The sequence below is a fragment of the Suncus etruscus genome, chromosome X (assembly GCF_024139225.1).
Source record: "Suncus etruscus isolate mSunEtr1 chromosome X, mSunEtr1.pri.cur, whole genome shotgun sequence".
Taxonomy (NCBI): Eukaryota; Metazoa; Chordata; class Mammalia; order Eulipotyphla; family Soricidae; genus Suncus; species Suncus etruscus.
Window position 1 is genome coordinate 131,805,060 of NC_064868.1, and position 26,132 is coordinate 131,831,191.

The 26,132-nt window shown below is 37.7% G+C and overlaps 1 protein-coding gene and 1 non-coding gene across 2 annotated transcripts in view; one reads left to right on the plus strand and one right to left on the minus strand.

The window, feature by feature from the left end:
* DNAAF6 (dynein axonemal assembly factor 6) overlaps positions 1–26,132 on the minus strand; it is a 91,965-nt gene that overhangs the window by 26,886 nt on the left and 38,947 nt on the right. The window lies entirely within an intron of this gene.
* Positions 20,530–20,636, plus strand: LOC126000124 (U6 spliceosomal RNA). The gene has a single exon (XR_007492489.1). It is a non-coding gene; the product is annotated as a U6 spliceosomal RNA (small nuclear RNA).

Sequence of the window (26,132 nt, forward strand, 5' to 3'; positions counted from 1 at the left end):
CCACTTTGAAGTATGATATTATTTGCTGAAAATGAACAGATTTGTTATAAATTGGTTTTACAGTAGAATAGTAAGACAGCTGTAATAAAGTGTTAAAATTTTTATGATTAAACACAAGAGTTTGAACTATGATTATTAAAGGTATAAAAAACTGACTTTAAAAAACAACTGTTTTTACTTTGAAGACTTTAAGTGAATAATTTGTAAAAAATATTAGATACCAAATTAACAAAATGTTTAGACATTATAAAATATAGTTAAAGACATTTGATGCATTTACACACCTAGAGCTTAAGACCAAAATTATTTTTAATACTTGTTAATTTACTTATAAAATTTAGTTACTTTTATGATACTAATTAACAATATTATTTTAAAAAGGGCTAACCACAACATGAACAGAGACAACTTAAGATTAAACTTGGAAAATGCAAAATTATTTGTACTTACCTTTGAGTTTAAAATTAAGCTTGAAATTAAGAAAAGGGACAAAAGCTACTTAAGGTTTAAGTTTATGAACAATAATTTATGAACAAATTTATTTAACTAGTTATTATATTGTTTTTGTTATTGAAATGGCTTTTATGCCACTGTTTGAACTGCCTACCCACTTTGAAGGTTTAGATTATTTGGTTTAAGTTTTTCAAATGGCAATGCTATACTCCTATATTTATTATGCATTTAAAAGAGCTTAGGTTTAGCTCAGAGTGTTTTGGAATGTTTACACATATTGTTAAGGAAAGCTGACCAACTTCTTTTGCTTACTTGTATTATTTTAGTTTTTTTTTATGTTTTGCATTTTAGCTACACAGAAACTTACAGTTTTAAAAACAGGTACAAAGTATGCCACATATACGTCACCTTTGCGTAGGTTAAAGAACTTATGACATTTTGTAACACATTTAAGACTTTTTAATTTTACCAACTGTGGCCTTTATCTTTAGAAAAACATTTCAACTTAGGCATCCCAACTCAGGTAAAAGGAACATTTGTAACAGAGAGACAACCATAAAAACCTGAGGGGAGGTAGGGCTGCATGTGTATACTAAGGGATGGGGGTTTTTCGCCCTGCTCGCTGAATTTTGCTGAAGCGGCCGCATGGCCAGGAGGCCGGGGGGGGGGGGTAGCAAAAGTTTGTTGCCACGTGTGGAACCGGGTTCAAGCTGGGATTTGGAAAATGGGCGCTGTCCCTTTAAAGTGAAGCCAGCTATGAGCTGAGAGATTAGAATCTGTGCTTGCTTGCCGGAAGGATTTTACAGCTTTCCAAAAGACAAAGAGTTGAGCTTTAAGCGCTGTGTAGACAATATTGCGTGATTCAGCGGGGGAGACAGCGCCGCCCCCCAATAGATTTCAAGCAGGAGAGCGTGTAAGGGGCTCGGGGTCATACGGCTTGAAACAGCTTTCTGAGGCTTTTTTAATTAAAGACTTTGTTTTGTAGCAATTGCCGGCTAAGGAGGGGAGTAGAAACTTTGGCGGAGCAAGGACGGAGCTGAGGCAGGCTATGGCAGGGTACGAGAAACGCCAGGGAGATTTTTAAAGGCAGTTTTTTGTTTTGCAGTGACGAAAAAGCTGGAGGCAAGGTTAGGGAATTGGCTGACTGTTAGCGGCAGAAGTGAAGATGAAGGATCAGAGGAGGAAGGAAACTGAGAGATGAGAGGGAGCCCAGAACACTAGATTTTTGGCAAACATTATGATCAAAACATTAAGAAATTACAAATACGTTTTTTGGTAACTTCTATATGTCTGCGTTTCAATTCAGACTGAATATTAAGCAATAAATTTGGCTTCTGTGCTTGAGGGGGTTGCCCATAGTAAAAAAAGCACAGGAGTCCCAAAGGCCAATTGTGGGACGATAGGTCGGCACAAATAAGTGTGCACACTAAGAAAGGCTGACTCTACGCTGCGTCACTCCTGATGGGAGCTTACCCACCCCTGATGGGGGTTTACCGACGTCTTACCACGCAAGCTCCTGGATTCGCCTGCCTCCAGCCGACGGGATGAACACGTGGGATCAAAAACACTCACGTTGCGGCGCCACTTGTACTCGCCTCCGCTTCTGCCCTTTAGTGGGAGAGATCTCCGGCCAGCAGCTTTCTCTCAACCAGGACAGAAGGTAGAAGGCGAATACAAATAATTCGCAAGTGTTAAGCTCTTTTGTGAACACCTAGAAAATTAAGCCGTAGAAGTTAATAAAACGCTCAAGCAGAGTTCCTGTCAAGAGGCTTTAATGATGGAGCAAGCAGAGTTTTTATGCCCTGCTTCAGTGGGAGGAGCAAAAACATAGGATTGAAATTTAAACCAATCAGATTTGTACAGGTACAACGATTTTAACCAATGGGAGCAGACACATTTTGATGGCGGGAAGGATAAGGAGAAACCTGGCAGGATGGGGGGAGGGGAAGCAAATCCTTAATAGATCTTACAGTTTAAACCTTACAAAAACCTATCTATAATTGCGTTGTATGAGAGCAGTTACAAAAACAGGTTCCATGGAAAGATTTAAGGAATCTAGTTAAGCCAGATTCTCTGTGGTGAGCTAAATTTATTTGCAGGGTTCTTTTGGCTCAGGGCTATGCAAACTTATGGCCTGAATCAGGCAGCGGTGAAAAATCCATTGAATATGTGGGTGTACGGTCGCCCACAATGGCCCCAATTTACTGTCACTATATGCATTAAATAGAACTATGAAAGAGTTGTAATTCACAATGGTCTTAATAAAAAAGACTTTAAAAATACTAGGAACAATCTGTGTTGTAGGTACTGTGGTGAGAAAGGAACTCTTATCCACTTCTAGTGGGAATAATTCCTGTTCCAAACCCTATGGAAAATGTTTGGATGTTTCTAAGTAAACTCAAAATTTAGCTGCCATATGACCCAGCAATCCAACTTTTGGGTATCAGTCCCCAAAACAGAAAAAAATATCCGAAAGGATATACGCACACCACTATTTATTGCAGCACTCTGTACAATAGCTATAACTTGAAATCCACCTAGATGACTGGATCATGAAGATGTGGTGCATGTATACAATGGAATACTATGTAGCTATAAAATATGATGCAATCATGCATTTGCTGCAACATGGATGCTATTATGTTAAACTGAAGTAAGTGAGAAGGATAAATATAGAATGCTATCACTAATATATTGCTGTGGCCCTCAAACTTTTTAAACAGGGAGATAGTTCACTGTCCCTCATACAGTTGGAGGGCCAGACTATAGTAAAAACAAAAACTATGAACAAATTCCTATGCACACTGCATATATTTTATTTTGAAGTAAAGAAACAAAACAGGAACAAATATGTGGCCCATGGGCTGTAGTTTGAGGACCACATGGAAGTTGTCTCAAAAACTTTGGCCCCTGAGTATAGCAAAGAGAAGGAAAGAAATTGAGTGGAGAAGGAGAAAAATAAATATGAAAGGATGGGGCCAGGGGACAAGCAGTCTCATGTGCATTGGTGAGGTTTAAAAAAAGGACAGAACTGGGGTCCGGAGAGATAGCACAATAGTACAGCATTTGCCCTGCACCCAGCTAATCCAGGATGGATGGTGATCAAATCCCAGAATCCCAGATGGTCATTCAAGCCTGCCAGGAGCGATTTCTGAGCGCAGAGCCAGTAGTAATTCCTACTCGCCACTGCCAGGTGTGACCCAAACCCCCCATACCCCCAAAAAAGGACAGAACTAAATATCCAAGCCAAAGGCACTCTGATTAGACAGATTTTCCACTCTAACAAACTACTGTTTCCTTTAAATGGACATGTCAAATGTCACTTATATTGCTGAAGTCTGTACTTCTCTTTCTTTCAATCCATATAGTTTTTATCAAGTCATAGTTCACTAAATTCTCTATGTTTGACTTTAAGTTCATTACTAAACTTATTTGTGCTACAGTAACATAATTTGCAAAATGCAAATAGCATTTGTTTTACTTTGTAAGATTAATGAATCAATATGTACAAAGTTCTTAGAAAAGTGCCTGGCACTTTATATATAGTACATATACATATATATACATATACAAATATATAGTTTTATATATAATGCTTTCTATAGATTGTTTGCTACTATTATTCTTATATCAGTTTAAGTGGAGAAAATTGGAATAAAAACTTTAATTCATAGATTTTAAATTTAGGGAAATCACTGACACTCTAAATCTTGTGCTTGCACAGAGGCTACATAGAGAAGACTCAATTTCAGCTGTTCCAACTGTTAGTAAAACAGTAATCATCTGAGGACATGGGAAGATAATTTTGTAAGGACTATCTCGAGGCTGTTTCTTATATGTTTTCTACCCTGTGGGAGACTACCACCAGCAGCTTCTCATTCCACTCTTTAGGTTTAGTAAGGCATAGGAATTTCTATTGCCCTCCGTTTGAGTAAAGGCATTGAATGCAAGACAGCTTTGACTTCAAGTCTATAGTAGTGTCTTGAACAATACAGTGTCCTACTGTTCATTTTCCCTGCCATCCAGCTGCTTCAACATCTTCCTGTGGGAATAAAGATCACAGAGAGTGGGCAGCAAGATGAACTTTCTTATGCTGTCTGTGGAATTAGTAACTATGTCCATTTATGATCCATTTCCTTTTTATTTAAAAGAATTTTTAAATATCTTTATTTAGGCACCACAATTACAAACACGGTTTATAGTTGGGATTAAGTCATAAAAAGTATACCCTCCTTCAACAGTGCAACCTTCCTACCACCAATGCCCACCATATCCTTCCTCACCACTCCCCATCTGTCTTGGAGACATAGATGCAAAGATTCTCAACAAAATCCTAGCAAATAGGATCCAATGCCTCATCAAGATAGTCATACACCAAGACCAAGTAGGCTTCATTCCAGAGTTGCAAGGATGGTTTAACATATGCAAATGAATCAACTTAATATCCCATATCAACAAAAGAAAACATATAAACCATATGATCATGTCAATAGTTGCAGAGAAAGCATTTGACAAGATCCAACAACACCTGTCCATGATAAAAAAAACTCTCAACAAGATAATAATGGAAAGAACTTTTCTCAATATAGTCAAGTCAATTTACCACAAGCCCAGGTTTCCTTTTCGATGGATCTATGAATGTCTGTGCTTCTGGGCTGTTTGATGTCTTTATGCCTTTTATTCTCTTTGAGAAGAGAATCCCATTTTGTTCAACAATATATACTGAGCATCTGTCATATATAGTACCTGCTCACTGAGTTGAATTAAACAATTATAAAAGGATAAATATTTTACTGCCTCAGTCCCAATCCTTACTTCCCCCCATCTTCCCAAGTAGGTACAGCTAATGACATGAAGCTCACCACATAAAGTGATAAGTGCAGTTAGAGAAATAACTACACTGAAAACTATCAGAACAATGTGAATGAATGAGGGAAAAAGAAAGCCTGTCTCGAGTACAGGTGTGGGTGGGGTGGGGAGTAGGTATATCTGGGTAATTGGTGGTGGGAATCCTGCACTGGTGAAGGGGGGTGTTCTTCACATGACTGTAATCATACAACTACAATTATATTTGTAATCACAGTGTTTAAATAAAGATAATTTTTAAAAAACCTGCTATGAAAGTGCAATAGTTTTATCTGGAAGATGTTAAATCCTGTCAAGTGCCTACATTCAAAAAGGTCTTCAAACTCTGATGGCTCATGAATTAAAGGAGTTTTAGCTGAAAAAAAGGATAAATATGGATTCAATAAAGTATATTCTGTGACATACCAAATTCATTATCATGAAAGACTCTGAGAAGCAATGAAGTACAGATGATGAAAGGGAGAAAGTAGAGTAAAATAAAACAAACTATCAGAATTCTGCTAAGAAGTGTTAAAGAATAATAATTTTCAACAAGAATAAAAAAGTCCTCAAATTTCCTTACTACTCTTTCATTCATTTTATGAATATCTGATACCTTGATTAAACCATTTTTGATGGTGTTGTCGTTTTAACCCAGGGCCTCACACATGCAAGGCAAGTGCTCTAATGCTGAGCTAATAATATCCTGGTCCATAAGTATTTGATATCAAATCTTAAAAACCCGATTATTTTTCACAATTGGAATGTAAAGAGAAAAGGTTAGAGACTCATCTTTGAAACTATGTTCCAAGATATCCCAAGTCATCTTCAAAAAGCTATCTCTTGAGTGTTAGAACCATTTTGATCAAAGCATTGTTACTTTTTGTTAGAATTTTTTTTTTGCCTTTTTTTGCTGCTTGACAGCCTCTCCTGGCAACATTCAGGGCTTACTCTCTGCTCAATGCTTGAGAGTCATTCTTGTTGGTGCTCAGGGGACCATGTGGTGTTAGTAAGTACACCTGGGCCTCCTTCATGGAAAACATGCTTTCAATCTGCTGAGCTATTCCTCCAGACCAGTACAGTTTATATCATTTTATACGTCTGCTTTTTATTGACTTTTGTTGGTAAAGAGTGTTAGTTCAAAACAAAGCAAAAGAAAAATGGAAAAAAAGAGAAAATAAGGGGCCAGAGAGATAACATGGAGGTAGGGTGTTTGCCTTGTATGCAGAGGGACGGTGGTTCAAATCCCGGCATTCCATATGGTCCCCCGAGCCGGCCAAGAGCGATTTCTGAGCATGGATCCAGGAGTAACTCCTGAGTGCTGCCGGGTGTGATTCAAAACCGAGAGAGAGAGAGAGAGAGAGAGAGAGAGAGAGAGAGAGAGAGAGAGAGAGAGAGAGAGAGAGGAGAGAGAGAAGAGAGAGAAAATAAATCAAATCAATCCTGTAAAGCACTGACAACTAGTTCTTTCTCTAAAGTTAATGTATAGGGGCTGGAGATGATATAGCAGGTAGGGTGCTTGTCTTGCATAGAGCTAACCCAGATTCAATCCCCAGTATGGCACATGGTACCTTAAGACTGCCAGGAGTGATCCCTAAATCCAGAGCCAGAGTCAGCCCAGAGTATCATTAATAGTGAATCAAAAATAAATGCCCCTGATTCAATGTCACTATGTACCTAAAATATTACTGTGAAAGATTTGTAATTTACTTTGGTCAAAATAAAAATTATTAATTAAAAATAATAATTGAAATAAATAAAAATAATGTCAGTGGACAACATGATGTCTATAGTTGATAAAACTGTATCACTGGGAAGGGGCTGGAGCGATAGCACAGTGGTATGGCATTTGCCTTGCACATGGTTGACCTAGGACAGATCTCTGTTCCATCCCTGGCATCCCATATGGTCCCCCAAACCAGGAGCAATTTCTGAGCACATAACCAGAATCCTAAGCGTCACGGGGTGTGGCCCAAAAACAAAACAAAAAACCGTATTACTGGTAATTTATTAATCGAGTAGATTCAGGTGAACTCACCAAATAAATAGCAATTTTATATATATGTAGATGATGTTAGTTTGACTGTGGTAGTAATTTCATGTGTATTTCAAATTACCATGTTATACATGTTAAATGTATGCATTTTTATTAAAAGACAAAATTCTTAATTATCAATTGGGGGAAAGAAAGCAATTTATTAACTAAAACTCAGGAGCAGAGCAATAAAAGGTAGTAAGAGGATAGGCAGAATTTGAACTAATGTTCTTTTGTCTGGGATTAGAAGAATGGAAGATTTGCCAAACACATCCATATTCCTAACTCAGCATTTTGTTTTAGGACAAAGACTTTGATTTATTACTCATACATATAAATTTATTATTTTGATTAAGGGAAGGCCAAGGAAAAGGGTGGTCACTGAAATTTTTAAACATTATATCAGTTCTTAAACTTAAAAAGATTGTGCTTCGGGGCCAGTGAGGTGGTCTTGCAAGCGCTAGCCAAGGAAGGACCATGGTTTGATCCCCCGGCGTCCCATATGGTTTCCCCAAGCCAGGGGCAATTTCTGAGTGCTTAGTCAGGAGTAACCCCTGAGCATCAAATGGATGTGGCCGGAAAAAATAAAAAAGATTGTGCTTCTATTAAATTTCTCAGTTTAGGCAGAACATATTTGGACAGTTCTAAGGTTCAATTTTTCCAATACTTTAATGTTTCTGAATTGGGATACATTATACAATCATTCCATATAATTGTACATAGTATTATACTTATTATTATTTTGTTACTAAATAAATGGTGCCATGCAATTCTATGAAGTCTTTATATCTTACTGTTGATCCCTTTATTACAATGGATCTTTTTATTTTATCTTAACACTATGGTTACTACAGGTTTTTTCTACAGATAAAGTTGTTCAATATTGAGTTAGAGTCATACAATATACAACCAACTTCAACAGTGCTTTCTTCCCACCACCAATGTCACCAGTTTCCATCTCATCCTCCCTGAGACCCTTTTCCCACCACCTTCCAAGCCTGCTTCCTGGGCAGAAGAAACTCTGCATTTTTCTTTAATAACTTCTTAAGCACGTGGGTGCAGAAATATTTGTAGGTGGATTTAAACATCGAATAAATACCAATCTTCAGTATAACTTTCCAGCCACCAATGTTCCTTATTTCCCTCCTCCCTCATTCCCTGCCTGTCTTCAGGACAGGAATTCTACTTCTCTATCATTGTCATTGTAGTTGTCAGTACAGTTGGTGCTCTCTGTGCTAAGCAACATATCATGGGCTGGTCCTTCTGACCTTCCTCTCTTTTGTCTCTGGATTACCAAAATATTTTATTTTTTATTTTTTACAGATGAGTGAAACTATTTAATGTCTATCCCTTTCCCTCTGATTCACTTCCCTCAGCATCATTGTCTCCCTGTCTATACATGTATAAGCAAATATTTTATGATGACATCTTTTTTTTTTAAAAAAAAAGACAGGTTTCATTTGAAGATACTGAGAAAAGGGACAAAGACATTAATATTTTCAAGAGAGAACATGGGCTATTCCAAACGTGGTAAGAAACTCTATACACAATCCAGCAAAAAATGGGAAATTATGAAAGTTCTCATATCATGCAGCAAAAAAGAAACCTATAGATTAATATCCCTAAAGAACACAGATGCAAGGATCCTCAATAAAATTCAAGCAATTAGGATCCAATGTCTCATCAAGAAGGTCAAACATCATGACCAAGTCGGTTTCATTCCAGAGAGGCAAGAATAGTTAAATATATGCAAATAAATCAACATAATACACCATATCAACAAAAGAAAAACTGATTTTATCAATAGATGCAGAGAAAGCACTTAATAGGTTCAACGCTTATTTATGATTTTAAAAAAACTCTCAATGAGATAGGAATGGCCATAGTCAAGGCCATCTACCAAAAGCCAATGGAAAGTATTATACGCAATGGAGATGAACTAAAATCCTTTCCTTTAAACACTGGTACAAGATAAGCTGCCACATCTAACTACACCTATTTAACATAAGACTGGAAGTACTTGCCACAGCAATTAGGCAAGAAAAATATATCAAGGGTATTCAGATAGGAAAAGAAGAATTCAAACTCTCAGTGTCTGCAGATGACATGCTACTATATTTAGAAAACCCTAAAAATTTTTAGAAATTAAAGACTCATATAGTAAAGTGAAAGGCTACAAAATTAACATGTAAAAATCAATGGACTTCTTTATTATTATTATTTATTTTTTTATTTAAACAACTTTATTACATACATGATTGTGTTTGGGTTTCAGTCATGTAAAGAGCACCACCCATCACCAGTGCAACATTTCCATCACCAATGTCCCAAATCTCCCTCCTCCCACCCAACCCCCGCCTGTACTCTAGACAGGCTTCATATTTCCCTCATACATTCTCATTGTTAGGATAGTTCACAATGTAGTTATTTCTCTAACTAAACTCAAGCCTGTTTGTGGTGAGCTTTATGAGGTGAGCTGTAACTTACAGCTCTCTTCTCTTTCGTGTCTGAAAGTTATTATTGCAAGAATGTCTTTCATTTTTCTTAAAACCCATAAATGAGTGAGACCATTCTGCGTCTTTCTCTAACTTATTTCACTCAGCATAATAGATTCCATGTACATCCATGTATAAGATAATTTCATGACTTCATCTCTCCTGGCAGCTGCATAATATTCCATTGTGTATACGTACCACAGTTTCTTTAGCCATTCATCTGTGAAAGGGTATCTTGGCTGTTTCCAGAGTCTTGCTATAGTAAACAGTACTGCAATGAATATAGGTGTAAGAAAGAGATTTTTGTATTGTATTTTTATGTTCCTAGGGTATATTCCTAGAAGTGGTATAGCTGGGTCGTAAGGGAGCTCGATTTCCAGTATTTGGAGGAATCTCCATATTGCTTTCCATAAAGGTTGAACTAGATGGCATTCCCACCAGCAGTGGATAAGAGTTCCTTTCTCTCCACATCACCGCCAACACTGCTTGTTCTCATTCTTTGTGATGTGTGCCAATCTCTGGGGTGTGAGGTGGTACCTCATAGTTGTTTTGATTTGCATCTCCCTGATGATTAGTGATGTGGAGCATTTCTTCATGTGCCTTTTGGCCATTTGTATTTCTTCTTTGTCAAAGTGTCTGTCCATTTCTTCTCCCCATTTTTTGATGGGATTAGATGTTTTTTTTTCTTGTAAAGTTCTGTCGGTGCCCTGTATATTTTGGAGATTAGCCCCTTATCTGATGGGTATTGGATGAATAGTTTCTCCCACTCAGTGGGGGGGGGCTCTTGTATCCTGGGCACTATTTCTTTTGAGGTGCAGAAGCTTCTCAGTTTAATATATTCCCATCTGTTAATCTCTGCTTTCACTTGCTTGGAGAGTACAGTTACCTCTTTGAAGATGCCTTTAGTCTCAATGTCCTGGAGTGTTTTGCCTACGTGTTGCTCTATGTATCTTATGGTTTCGGGTCTGATATCGAGGTCTTTCATCCATTTGGATTTAACCTTCGTACATGATGTTAGTTGGGGGTCTAAGTTCAATATTTTGCAAGTGGCTATCCAGTTGTGCCAACACCACTTGTTGAAGAGGCTTTCTTTGCTCCATTTAGAATTTCCTGCTCCTTTATCAAAACTTAGATGATTGTATGTCTGGGGAACATTCTCTGAGTATTCAAGCCTATTCCACTGGTCTGAGGGCCTGTCTTTATTCCAATACCATGCTGTTTTGATAACTATTGCTTTGTAGTACAGTTTAAAGTTGGGGAAAGCAATTCCTCCCATATTCTTTTTCCCAATGATTGCTTTAGCTATTCGAGGGTGTTTATTGTTCCAAATGAATTTCAAAAGTGCTAATCAACTTATTTGAAGAATATCATGAGTATCTTTAGAGGGATCGCATTAAGTCTGTACAATGCTTTGTGGAGTATTGCCATTTTAATGATGTTAATCCTGCCAATCCATGAGCAGGGTATGTGCTTCCATTTCCCCGTGTCCTCTCTTATTTCTTGGAGCAGAGTTTTAAAGTTTATTTTGTATAGGTCCTTCACATTTTTAGTCAAGTTGATTCCAAGATATTTGAGTTTATGTGGCACTATTGTGAATGGGGTTGTTTTCTTAATGTCCATTTTTTCCTTATTACTATTGGTGTACAGAAACCATTGATTTTTGTGTGTTAATTTTGTAGCCTGCCACCTTGCTATATGAGTATATTGTTTGTAGAAGCTTTTTGGTAGTCTTTAGGGTTTTCTAGGTAGAGTATCATGCCATCTGTAAACAGCGAGAGCTGTTTCTTCCTTTCCTATCTGGATTCACTTGATATTTTTTTCTTGCCTAATCGTTTTAGCAAGTACTTCCAGTACTATGTTGAATAGGAGTGGTGCGAGAGGACAGCCTTGTCTTGTGCTAGAATTTAGAGGAAAGGCTTTCAGTTTTTCTCCACTGAGGACAATATTTGCCTCTGGCTTGTTGTAGATGGCCTTAACTATATTAAGAAAGGTTCCTTCCATTCCCATTCTGCTGAGAGTTTTGATCAAGAATGGGTGTTGGACCTTATCAAATGCTTTCTCTGCGTCTATTGATATGATCAAGTGATTTCTATTTTTCTTGTTATTGATGCTGTGTATTATGTTGATAGCTTTACAGATGTTAAACCATCCTTGCATTCCTGGGATGAAACCTACTTGATCATAGTGGATGATCTTCTTAATGAGGCATTGAATCCTATTTGCCAGGATTTTGTTGAGGATCTTTGCATCTGCATTCATCAGCGATATTGGTCTGTAATTTTTTTTGGTAGCATCTCTGTCTGGTTTAGGTATGAAGGTGATGTTGGCTTCATAAAAGCTATTTAGAAGTGTTCCTGTTTTTTTGATTTTATGAAAGAGTCTTGCCAGGATTGGTAGAAGTTCCTCTTGAAAGGTTTGAAAGAATTCATTAGTAAATCCATGTTGGCCTGGACTTTTGATTTGGGCAGACATTTGATTACTGTCTTAATTTCCTCAATAGTGATGGGTGTGTTTAGATATGCTACATCCTCTTCATTCAACCGTGGAAGTTTATAAGAGTCCAAAAATTTATCCATTTCTTCCAGGTTTTCATATTTAGTGGCATAGAGTTTCTCAAAGTAGTTTCTGATTACCCTTTGGTTTTCTACCATATCAGTAGTGATCTCTCCTTTTTCATTCCTAATACGAGTTATCAAGTTTCTCTCTCTCTTTCTTTGTTAGTTTTGCCAGTGGTCTATCAATCTTGTATATTTTTTTCAAAGGATTCAATTTTTTCATTGATCTTTTGGATTGCTTTTTTGGGTTTCCACTTCATTGATTTCCTTCTGTCTCCCTATTTTTGGGTCCTTTTGTTGAGTACATTCTAATTCTAAGAGCTGCGGCATTAAGCTATTCAGGTATGCCCCTTCTTCTTTCCTGATGTGTGCTTGCAAAGCTATAAATTTTCCTCTCAGTACCGCTTTTGCTGTGTCCCATAGATTCTGATTGTTTCTGTCTCCATTGTCCTTTCTTTCTAGGAAGGTTTTGATTTCCTCTTTGATTTTATTCCAGACCCACTGGTTATTCAGTATTAGGCTGTTGAACTTCCAGGTATAAAAGTTTTTCTTCTGTGTCCCTTTGTAATTCACATATAATTTCAGGGCCTTGTGGTCAGTGAAAGTAGCCTGCAAAATTTCTATCCTCTTGATATTATGGAGGTATGTTTTATGTGCTAGCATGTAGTCTATCCTGGAGAATGTCCCATGTACATTAGAGAAGAATGTGTATCCAGGCTTCTGGGGGTGGAGTGTCCTGTATATATCTACTAGGCCTCTTTCTTCCATTTCTCTGTTCAGGTCTAGTATATTCTTGTTCGTTTTCAGTCTGGTTGACCTGTCAAGTGTTGACAATGCCGTGTTGAGGTCTCCCACAATTATTGTGTTGTTATTGATATTATTTTTCAGATTTGTCCACAATTTTATTAAATATTTTGCAGGCCCCTCCTCCGGTGCATAAATGTTTTGGAGAGTGATTTCTTCCTGCTGTAAGTATCCATTGATTAACCCAATATGTCCATCTTTGTCCCTTACAACTTTCCTAAGTATAAAGTTTGCATCATCTGATATTAGTATGGCCACTCCTGCTTTTTTATGGGTGTTGTTTGCTTGGATGATTTTCCTCCAGCCTTTTATTTTGAGTCTATGTTTGTTCTGACTATTCAGGTTTCTTGTAGGCAGCAGAAGGTTGGATTAAGTTTTTTGATCCATTTAGCCACTCTGTGTCTCTTAACTGGTGCATTTAGTCCATTGACATTGAGAGAATGAATTGGCATGGGAGTTAGTGCCATCTTTATACTGAAGTTTGGTGTGTCTGCTGGTCAATCTTGTCTTAAAGTAGGCCGTTCAGTTTTTCTTTTAAGAATAGTTTTGAGTCTGCAAAGTTTCTGAGCTGTTGTTTGTCTGTGAAACCATGTATTGTTCCTTCAAACCTGAAAGTGAGTTTTGCTGGGTGCAGTAATCTAGGTGAAGCATTTATTTCATTGAGTTTTGTCACTATGTCCAACCACTGCCTTCTGGCCTTGAGTGTTTCCAGTGACAGGTCTGCAGTAGATCTCAAGGATGTTCCCGTGTATGTAATTTCTCTTTTCAATCTTGTTGCTTTCAGAATTCTGTCTCTATCTGTGGGATTCATCATTGTGACTAGGATGTGTCTTGGGGTGTTTTTTTTGGGGGGGTCTCTTTTAGTTGGTACTCTTCAGGCATGCAGGATTTGATCACATGTATTCATTAGCTCTGGTAGTTTCTCTTTAATGATGTTCTTGACCATTGATTCTTCTTGGAGATTTGCTTCCTGGGTCTCTGGAACTCCAATGATACTTAAGTTGTTTCTGTTGAGCTTATCATAGATTTCTATTTTCATCTGTTCCCATTCTTTGAGTAATTTTTCCATTGTTTGATCTTTTGCTTTAAGGCTTTTTTCCAATTTCTTCTGCTGTATGGAATTGTTATTCATCCCATCTTCCAGTGTACTGATTCTATCCTCAGCTGCTGTTAACCCGTGAGAAAGCTCAACCATGATTTTCTTCAATTCATCTACTGAGTTTTTCAGACCTGTTATTTGACCTGAAATTTCAGTTTGGAGTTTTCTGATTTCTATCTTCATATTCCCTTGATTCTTATTAGTGTTCTCTTCTATACTTTTCTTGAGTTCTTTGAACATCTTCCATATTGCTACTCCTTATCTGAGAGACTGACTAGTTGGTTGGTCATGTGAAAGTCATCAGAGTTGCCATCGTCATTCTCTATGTCTGGCACTGGCCTGCGTTTTTTCTTCATTGTCACACTTGTATTGTGGGTTTTTCTACATGTTGTGGTTGTATTCATTAGCTAAATGATGTGCACGGCCAGGAAGTGAAGCGGATCAGCCATGCTCCTCTGGCTCCACCCTTTTTGCACTTGTAAACTCACCTCCAGGGAAGGCTCCAGGGAAGGCGAGCCATCCTCAGATGAGCCACACACAGAATGAAATCAGGCCGAAAATGGAACACTGCACAGAAGACAGGCAGATAGGGGTGCTGGCATCTGAGTTCCAGCAGTGTTCAGCGGCTAGCCCTTTCGGGGCTTGTAAAGTTACCTCCAGGGAAGGCTCCAGGGAAGGCGAGCCATCTGCAGATGAGCCACACATAGGATAAAATCAGGCCAAAAATGTAGCAATGCACAGAAGACAGGCAGATAAGGGTGCTGGCATCTGAGTTCCAGCAGAGTTCAGCGGCTTCCCCTTCTGGGTGTGTAAGCTCACCTCCAGGGAAGGCTCAATGAAGGCGAGCTGTCTGCAGATGAGCCACACACAGGATGAAATCAGGCCAAAATTGGAGCACAGCACAGAAGACAGGCAGATGGGGTGCTGGCATCTGAGTTCCAGCAGAGTTCAGCGGCTTCCCTTTCTGGGCTTGTAAAGTCAGCCATTTCTAACTCACTCACTCGCTCGCTGGGTAGCTTCAGAATGCAGTTTTTTGGGGGTTCGCTTCCTAGGGCTCTGAGCAGAGCTTCAAGAATTCAGAAAACATGGAGAATCACAGGGCAGGGCTCCCTTCAGGTCCTCAGTTCCCTCAGAAGAAGCACAGCAGTGCTTCCCAAATAATGACAAATGAGTTTATTTATGTTAGTTATCTCTCTCCCAATCAATTATAAATTTATTAGAGTGTGGGATCAAATATGTACTTGAGGATTGTTTCTTAAAACCAATAGTTATTTGTATATGAAAAATAAGGGCTCCAAATATTTTATTTAAGGCCTACAATCTCTCCCATGTTTAGAGAAAGCCTCAATACTAGATATCAAAATCTAATTTTAAAGCACTCTAAGAGAAACTTGAGAATTTCTGGAAAGACCCTGAGAACTAATAACTTCCAAAACACTTGAAGTAACTCATTAGTGTTCTAAACATCTCCTGAGATTCTTAAAGATAAATTCCCATTATGTTACTTTATTCAGTTGAATGTCTCAGATTTTGTTAATGAGAAAAAATCCTGGAGTTCATCCCATTTATCATTTGTTTAAGGAAATATTAAACATCTCTTATGGGCACCTTACGACATATACTGGTAGGTTTTCTCAAAGTGGATCATAGCACCCACTGGGAGGCACTGAATCAATCCAGGGAGGATATAAATAAACTCTAGTACAATTTGGAGGTAACCTAATGTTCTTTTTTCTGAAAAGGACAAAAGTTTACAAATAATTTGGGAAATCTCTTCAGATTGAGGTAAAACATACATATACTCTGCTCATATAAAAATGCTTGTGGTGCTTATTTGCAATATTATGGATAATAATACCCTGAGACAATAGAGATGAGGGCCAGAAGGACCAGCCCACAATATGAAGCTTACTACAAAGAGTGGTGAGTGCAGTTATAGAAATAAAAATATTAACAACTATTATGTCAATGATAGTCAATGAGAGAAATAGAATGCCTATCTCAAAGACAAACAGGTGGTTGAGAGGAGGGAGATAGAAGAAATTGGTGGATAGAAGGTTGCGCTGGTGAAGTGGGGGTGTACTTTCTATGACTGAAACCCAACTACAAACATGCTTGTAACCATGGTGCTTAAATAAAGATCGCATTAGAAAATAATTCTTGTGTGTGTTGCTCAAGTATGAGTCATATTCTGTACTCTGTTAGGTTAAAAACTCAAACAAGTGTATATAAGGTGACATCACCAACATTGTTGGTAATAATATTATGTAGAAAGTGTTATTTTTGGCCTGTTTTCCTGTTTTCTGTATGCAGCAGCCAAATAAGACCTCAGCAAACTTAAGCTCTCCAGGGCCCCTCACAAAGGTAGTCTGTCTAAGCCCACAAAGGTAAAGTGGCTGTTCCACTTAGCTCCATGGCCATTCATATCTTCTATCCCATGAACCCCATCACAATACATAGTAAAAACCAGACTACAAACTTGTCAATGGGGGAAAATACATAAAAACAGCATGCATAGAGAATGAAGATGGCAGCTCTGATGACCCAAAAAGTACCAACCACCTAATTAGACACTCAGATAAGGAGTTTAGAATAGATATATGAAGGATGCTCATAGAACTCAAAGAAAGCACAGATTGAGCTGAACAGACCACAAAGATAGAAATCAGAAAACTCCAAACTGAAATAAAAGGTCTGAAAAACTTGGTAGATTAAATGAAAAACTCAATGGAAAGCTTCTCCAACAGAATAACAGCAGCTGAGGACAGAATCAGTGAACTGTAAGATGAGATGCATAACAAATTCATACAGCAGAAGAGACTAGAAAAGAGCCGTAAAGCAAATGATCAGACAATGGAAAAAATAATTAAAGAATGGGAGCAGATGAAAATAGAAGTTTTTTATAAATTCAACAGAAACAACATAAGAATCATTGGAGTCCCAGCAACCCAGGAAGAAAATCCCCAGGAAAAATCAACAGTTAAGGACATCATTACAGAGAAACTCCCAGACCTAAAGATGGCATGCAACCAAATCCTGCACTCCCAAAGAGTACCAGCCAAAAGAGACCCAAAGAAAAGCACCCCAAGACATATTCTAGTCACGACAACAAATAACACAGATATGGAAACAATACTGAAAGCAGCAAGATCAAACAGGGAAATTAATTCAAAGAAGTATACCTAAGATTTACGGCTTACCTGTCACAAGAAACCCTCAAGGCCAAAGGGCAGTGGTGGAATATAGTGACAAAAGTCAATAAAATTAATGTTTCACCTAAAATACTGCACACAGCAAGACTCACTTTCAGGTTTGAAGGAAGTATACATAGCTTCATGGATAAACAACAGCTCAGAAACTTTACAAACTCAAAACCAGCCTTCAAAGAAAAACTGAAAGACAAGACAGATCAACAGAAACACTAAACTTCTAGACAAAGATGACACTAAATCCCATGACAATTGTCTCTCTCCATATCAATGCACTAAATGCACCAGTTAAGAGACACAGAATGGAAAAATGGATCAAAAAGCTGAATCCAACATTTTGTTGCCTACAAGAAACACATCTGAATAGTCAGAACAAACAGACTCAAAATCAAAGGCTGGAGGATAATCATCCAAGCAAGCCACTCCCTTAAAATAGCTGAAGGGGCCATATTAATATCAGATGACACAAACTTTAGATTCAGAAAAGTTATGAGAAAAGGATGATCATTTTGTATTAATCAAAGGATATGTAGAACAAGAAGAAATCACACTCCAAATAAGGGACCAGCAAAATATTTAAGACAATTGTTGACAAATCTGAAAGAAGATATCAATAGCAATACAATAAGAGTGGGAGACTCCAACACTGCCCAGTCACCCCTTCATAGGTCAACCAGATTGAAACCCAACAAGAATATACTAGCTCTGAAAACTAAAATGGAAGAAAGTGGACTAGTAGATAGATATGTGTGTGTGTGTGTGTGTGTGTGTGTGTGTGTGTGTATGGAGAGAGAGAGAGCACTCTCCCCAGAAAACTGGATACATATTCTTCTCCAGTGTACTTGGGTCACTCTCCAGGATAGAACACATGCTGGCCCATAAAATATATCTCCATAAAGTCAAGAGGATAAAAATTGTACAGACAACGTTCTCATATCATAAGGCACTGAAATTAAAAGTGAACTACAAAGGGACACAGAAGAAAAACTTTAATATCTGGAAACTAAATATGTCACTACTGAACAACTGGTGGGTCAGAAAGGAAATCAAAGAGAATATCAAAACATTCCTGGAAACATGACAATAAAGATACAAATTACCAGAATTTATGGGACACAGCAAAAGTAGTACTAAATGGAAAATTTATAGCTTTGCAAGCACACATCAGAAAATAAGAAGGGGCCTATATAAAAAGCTTAATGATGCAGGTTTTAAAATTAAAAAATTATCAACAAAAGGAACCAAAAATAGTTAAGCAAAAGAAATAACAAAGCTTAAAGCAGAAATCAATGAAGTGGAAATCAATAAAAACAATGAAAGATCAAAGAAAGCAAAACTTGGTTCTGTGAAAAACTAAACAAGATTGACAAACCACTAGTAAAACTCACAAAGAAACAGAGAGAGAAACTAAATAAACTGGATTAGAAAAGAAAAGGGTAAGATCATTACAGATACTGCAGAGATTCAAAATGTAATCAGAGACTACTTTGAGAAACTATGTCACGAAATATGAGAACCTGGAAGAAATGGATAAATTCTTGGACTCTTATAATATTCCACGGTTAAACCAGGATAATCTAGTATCTAAAGGGAGTCTCAAACTCGCGGCCTGCGAGCCGTTTGCGGCCCTCCGTACAACATTTTGTGGCCCTGCCCTAGAGGAATCTCTTTTTGTTTTGCTTTCTTTTAGTTGTTTATGTCACACACCCCCAATGTTCAAGGCTTACTACAGACTTTGCAATAAGGATCACCCCGACTTTGCCTCCTGCGGCCCCCAGGTAAATTGAGTTTGAGACCCCTGAAATAGACCCATCACTACCGAGGAAATTAAAACTAATAAAATGTCTTCCCAAAGACAAAAGCTCAGGCTCAGGTAGATTCACTACAAATTCTTTCAAAACCTTTCAAGAGGAACTTCTACCAATACTTCTCAGACTCTTCACAAAACAAAAGAATTGGGAATACTCCCAAATATTTTTTATGAAGCTAAGATCACCCTAGTTCCTAAACCAGACAGAGATACTGCAAGAAGAGAAAACTATCGACCAATATCCCTGATCAACAAAATTCTGGCAAATAGGATTCAATGCCTCATCAAGAATGTCATACACCATGACCAAGTAGGATTTATTCTAGGGAGGCAAGGATGGTTTTACATACATAAATCAATCAACATAATATACCATATCAACAAAAAGAAAAAGAAAAATCATATGATCATATCATATATGCAGATAAAGCATTCGATAAGTTCCAAGACCCAGTTTTGATAAAAACTCTAATCAAGATGGGAATGGAAGGAGCTTTTCTCAATATAGTCAAGGCCATATACAACAAGCCAATGGGAAATACTATTCTCAATAGAGATAAACTAAAAGCCTTCCTCTAAAATTAGGTACAAGACAAGGCTGCCCTCTCTCCCCACTCATACTCAACATAGTGCTAGATCAAGGACATCCAGATAGGAAAGGGAGAAATCAAGCTCTATTTTCAGATAACATTGTAATATATTTAGAAAACCCTAAAGACTCTACCAAAAAGCTTCTAGAAACAATAGATTCATATAGCAAAGTGGCAGGCTACAAAATTAACATGCAAAAATCAATGGCCTTCTTATACACCAATAATGATAGAGAAAATGGACATCAAAAAAAATCCCATTCACATTAGTGTCACACAAACTCAAATATATTGGAGTCAACTTAACTAAAGATGTGAAGGACCTGTGAAAAGAAAACTATAAAGATATGATTTTTTAAAAATGAAAGTGTTATTTTGACAAAATTTGTTCTTCATATCTGTAGTTATTTTCCAGATAAGGGAGTCAAATAATATTTTAGATGCCTTTTTAGAGCTTTAATTTAGAATTCATATACAGTGTGTAAGAATAAAACCCATTTTAAAGTACCTCAGTGCAATCTAAGTCATTAAGAGAACTACAGTTAAAATACATAAGGAATGATATAAGATATATAATTCAGGGAAGGAAATATTTTATTCTGAACATATCAAATCATCAAAAGTTCATCCACAGGTGCTCGCTTCGGCAGCACATATACTAAAATTGGAACGATACAGAGAAGATTAGCATGGCCCCTGCGCAAGGATGACACGCAAATTCGTGAAGCGTTCCATATTTAAAAAAAAAAAAAAAAGTTCATCCACGGAGGACTCCCCTACCTTGGAGGCAAGTCGGCCCATCCAGAAAGGGCGGAGCCAGAGAAGTGTGCTGCCTGCATCATATAACCAATGAATACCACCACAACACGTAGAAAAACCCACAATACAAGTGTGACAATGGGGAAACAACGCAGGACAGCATCAGACATAGAGAATGAAGATGACAATTCTGATGACCAGATAATGACCAACCAACTAATCAACCTCTCAGATAAGGATTTTAGAGTAGCAATATGGAAGATGCTCAAAGACCTCAAAGAAACCATGGATAGAGTGGAACAGAACACTAATAAGAATCAAGAAAATATGAAGACAGAAATCACAAAACTCCAAACTGAAATAACATGTCAACTAACAGGCCTGAAAAAATCAGTAAACGAAGTGAATGACAAAATGGATAAGCTCTGGGACAGGGTATCAGAAGCTGAGAATAGACTTGGTGCTGTGGAAGATGAGATACATAACAATTCCATACAGCAGGAGAAATTGGAAAAAAACTTAAAGCAAATGAACAGACAATGGAAAAATTAGTCAAAGAATGGGAACAGATGAAAATAGAAGTCTATGATAAGATCAACAGAAACAACTTAAGAATCATTGGAGTCCCAGAGACCGAGGAAGAAAATTTCCAGGAAGAATCAACGGTTAAGAACATCATTAAAGAGAAACTTCCAGAGCTAAAGAATATATGTGATCAAATCCTGCATGCTCGAAGAGTACCAACCAAAAGAGACCCCAGAAAAACCACCCCAAGACACATCCTAGTCACAATGACAAATCCCACAGATAGAGACAGAATTCTGAAAACAGCAAGATCAAAAGGGGAAATTACATTCAAGCAAGCATCCTTGAGATTTACAGCAGACCTGTCACCAGAAACACTCAATGCCAGAAAGCAGTGGTGGGATATTGTGACAAGACTGAATGAAATGAATGCTTCACCTAGAATACTGTACCCAGCAAAAGTCACTTTCCGGTTTGACGGAAGAATACATGGCTTCACAGACAAAAAACAGCTCAGAAACTTTATAGACTCAAAACCAGTCTTAAGAGAAAAACTGAAAGACCTAATTTAAAACAAGCCTAACCAAAAGACACACCAAATTTCGATATAAAGATGGCATTAAATCCCAGGACAATTCTTTCTCTCAACGTCAATGGACTAAATGCACCAGTTAAAGACACAGAGTGGCTAAATGGATTAAAAAACTCAACCCAACTTTCTGCTGCCTACAAGAAACGCACCTGAATAGTCAGAACAAACATAGACTCAAAATAAAAGGCTGGAGAAAACTTATCCAAGCAAACAACACCCATAAAAAAGCTGGAGTGGCCATACTAATATCAGATAATGCAAACTTTATACTCATGAAGGTTGTAAGGGACAAAGATGGACATTTTATATTAATCAAGGGGTATGTAGAGCAGGAAGAAATAACTCTCCTAAACATATATGCACCAAATGAGGGGCCAGCAAAATATTTAAAACAACTGTTGACAAATCTGAAAAACAATATCAATAAGAACACAATAATTGTGGGGGACCTCAACACTGCTTTGTCAACACTGGATAGGTCAACCAGACTGAAACCCAAAGAGAATATACTAGACCTGAGGAGAGAAATGGAAGAAAGAGGTCTAGTGGATATATATAGGACACTCCATCCCCAGAAACCTGGATACACATTCTTCTCCAATGTACATGGGACATTCTCCAGGATAGACTACATGCTGGCACATAAAACATACATCCATAATATCAAGAGGATAGAAATTTTGCAGGCTACCTTCGCTGACCACAAGGCTCTGAAATTATTTGTGAATTCCAAAGGGACTCAGAAGAAAAACTTTAACACCTGGAAGTTAAACAACCTCATAATCAATAACCAGTGGGTCCGAGATGAAATCAAGGAGGAAATCAAAAGGTTCCTGGAAACAAATGACAATAAAGACACAAACTATCAGAACTTATGGGACACAGCAAAAGCAGTACTGAGAGGAAAATTTATAGCTTTGCAAGCACACATCAGGAAAGAAGAAGCTTACCTGAGTAGCTTAATGACACAGCTAATAGAACTAGAAAGTACTAAACAAAAGGACCCAAAAATAGGAAGACAGAAGAAAATAACAAAGCTGAGAGCAGAAATCAACGAAGTGGAAACCCAAAAAACAGTCCGAAAGATCAACGAAAGCAGAAGTTGGTTCTTTGAAAAAATAAACAAGATTGATAGACCACTGGCAAACCTAACAAAGAAAGAGAGAGAGAGAAACTTGATAACTCGTATTAGGAATGAAAAAGGAGAGATCACTACTGATATGACAGAGATTCAAAGGGTAATCAGAAACTACTTTGAAAAACTCTATGCCACTAAAAATGAGAACCTGGAAGAAATAGATAAATTCTTGGACTCTTATAATCTTCCATGGTTGAAAGAAGAGGATGTAGCATATCTAAACACCCCCATCACCATTGATGAAATAAAAATGGTAATCAAAAGTCTGCCCAAAAACAAAAGCCCAGGCCCAGATGGATTCACTAATGAATTCTTTCAAACTTTCCAAGAGGAACTACTACCAATCCTGGCAAGACTCTTTCATGAAATTGAAAATGGAAACACTCCCAAATAGCTTTTATGAAGCCAACATCACCCTGATACCTAAACCAGACAGAGATGCTACGAAAAAAGAAAATTACAGACCAATATCGCTGATGAATGCAGATGCAAAGATCCTCAACAAAATCCTGGCAAATAGGATTCAATACCTCATTAAGAAGATCATCCAGTACGATCAAGTAGGTTTCATCCCAGGAATGCAAAGATGGTTTAACATCCGTAAGTCTATCGACATAATACACAACATCAACAACAAGAAAAATAAAAACCACATGATCATATCAATAGATGCAGAGAAAGCATTTGATAAGGTCCAACACCCATTCTTGATCAAAACTCTCAGCAAGATGGGAATGGAAGGAACCTTTATCAATATAGTTAAGGCCATCTACCACAAGCCAGTGGCAAATATTATCCTCAATGGAGAAAAACTAAAAGCCTTCCCTCTAAATTCTGGCACAAGACAAGGCTGTCCTCTCTCACCACTCCTATTCAACATAGCACTGGAAGTACTTGCTATAGCGATTAGGCAAGAAAAAGATATCAAGGGAATCCAGATAGGAAAGGAAGAAGTCAAGCTCTCACTGTTTGCAGATGACATGATGCTCTACTTAGAAAACCCTAAAGACTCTACCAAAAAGCTTCTAGAAACAATAGACTCATATAGCAAGGTGGCAGGCTACAAAATTAACACAAAAAAATCAATGGCCTTTCTATACACCAGTAGTAATAAGGAAGAAATGGACATTAAGAAAACAACCCCATTCACAATAGTGCCACACAAACTCAAATATCTTGGAATCAACTTGACTAAAAATGTGAAGGACCTATACAAAGAAAACTATAAAACTCTGCTCCAAGAAATAAGAGAGGACACACGGAAATGGAAACACATACCCTGCTCATGGATTGGCAGGATTAACATCATCAAAATGGCAATACTCCCCAAGGCATTATACAGATTCAACGCTATCCCTCTAAAGATACCCATGACATTCTTCAAAGAAGTGGATCAGGCACTTTTGAAATTTGTTTGGCACAATAAATACCCTAGAATAGCTACAGCAATCATTGGGAAAAAGAATACTTTCCCCAACTTTAAACTTTACTACAAAGCAATAGTTATCAAAACAGCATGGTATTGGAATAAGGACAGACCCTCAGATCAGTGGAATAGGCTTGAATACTCAGAAAATGTTCCCCAGACATACAATCACCTAATTTTTGATAAAGGAGCTGGAAATCCTAAATGGAGCAAGGAAAGCCTCTTCAACAAGTGGTGTTGGCACAACTGGCTAGCCACTTGCAAAAAATTAAACTTAGACCCCCAGCTAACATCATGTACGAAGGTAAAATTCAAATGGACTAAAGACCTCGATATCAGACCCCAAGCCATAAGATATATAGAACAACACATAGGCAAAACTCTCTAGGACATTGAGACTACAGGCATCTTCAAGGAGGAAACTGCACTCTCCAAGCAAGTGAAAGCAGAGATTAACAGATGGGAATATATTAAGTTGAGAAGCTTCTGCACCTCAAAGGAAATAGTGCCCAGAATACAAGAGCCACCCACTGAGTGGGAGAAACTATTCACCCAATACCCATCAGACAAGGGGCTAATCTCCAAAATATACAAGGCACTGACAGAAATTTACAAGAAAAAAACATCTAATCCCATGAAAAAATGGGGAGAGGAAATGAACAGACACTTTGACAAAGAAGAAATACAAATGGTCAAAAGACACATGAAGAAATGCTCCACATCACTAATCATCAGGGAGATGCAAATCAAAACAACAATGAGATACCACCTCACACCACAGAGAATGGCACACATCACAAAGAATGAGAACAAACAGTGCTGGCGGGGATGTGGAGAGAAAGGAACCCTTATCCACTGCTGGTGGGAATGCCGTCTAGTTCAACCTTTATGGAAAGCAATATGGAGATTCCTCCAAAAACTGGAAATCGAGCTCCCATACGCCCCAGCTATACCACTCCTAGGAATATACCCTAAGAACACAAAAATACAATACAAAAATCCCTTCCTTACACCTATATTCATTGCAGCACTATTTACCATAGCAAGACTCTGGAAACAACCAAGATACCCTTCAACAGACGAATGGCTAAAGAAACTGTGGTACATATACACAATGGAATATTATGCAGCTGTCAGGAGAGATGAAGTCATGAAATTTTCCTATACATGGATGTACACAGAATCTATTATGCTGAGTGAAATAAGTCAGAGAGAGAGAGAAAAAAACGCAGAATGGTCTCACTCATCTATGGGTTTTAAGAAAAATGAAAGACATTCTTGCAATAATAAATTTCAGACACAAAAGAGAAAAGAGCTGGAAGTTCCAGCTCACCTTAGGAAGCTCACCACAAAGAGTGATGAGTTTAGTTAGAGAAATAACTACTAATATTGTAACTGTCCTAATAACTGTCCTAATATTGAGAATGTATGAGGGAAATGCAGAGCCTGTTTATAGTACAGGCAGGGGTCGGGTGGGGAGGAGGGAGATTTGGGACATGGGTGATGGGAATGTTGCACTGGTGATGGGTGGTGTTCCTTTTATGACTGAAACCCAAACACAATCATGTATGTAATCAACGTGTTTAAATAAAAAAATATGTGGACTAAAAAAAAGTTAATGATTAATATAAAGGCATCCATGGGAATTAACTAGGATGAAAGAAATAATTCATTCCAATTGGATTGAAAATACTTATTTTTTATTGATTTCATTATGATCGTTGACAGTATTTTAATGGTAAGTTTTTCTGTACATAATCCTAACACCACACTCTAACCACCTTGAAATTGGAAGGT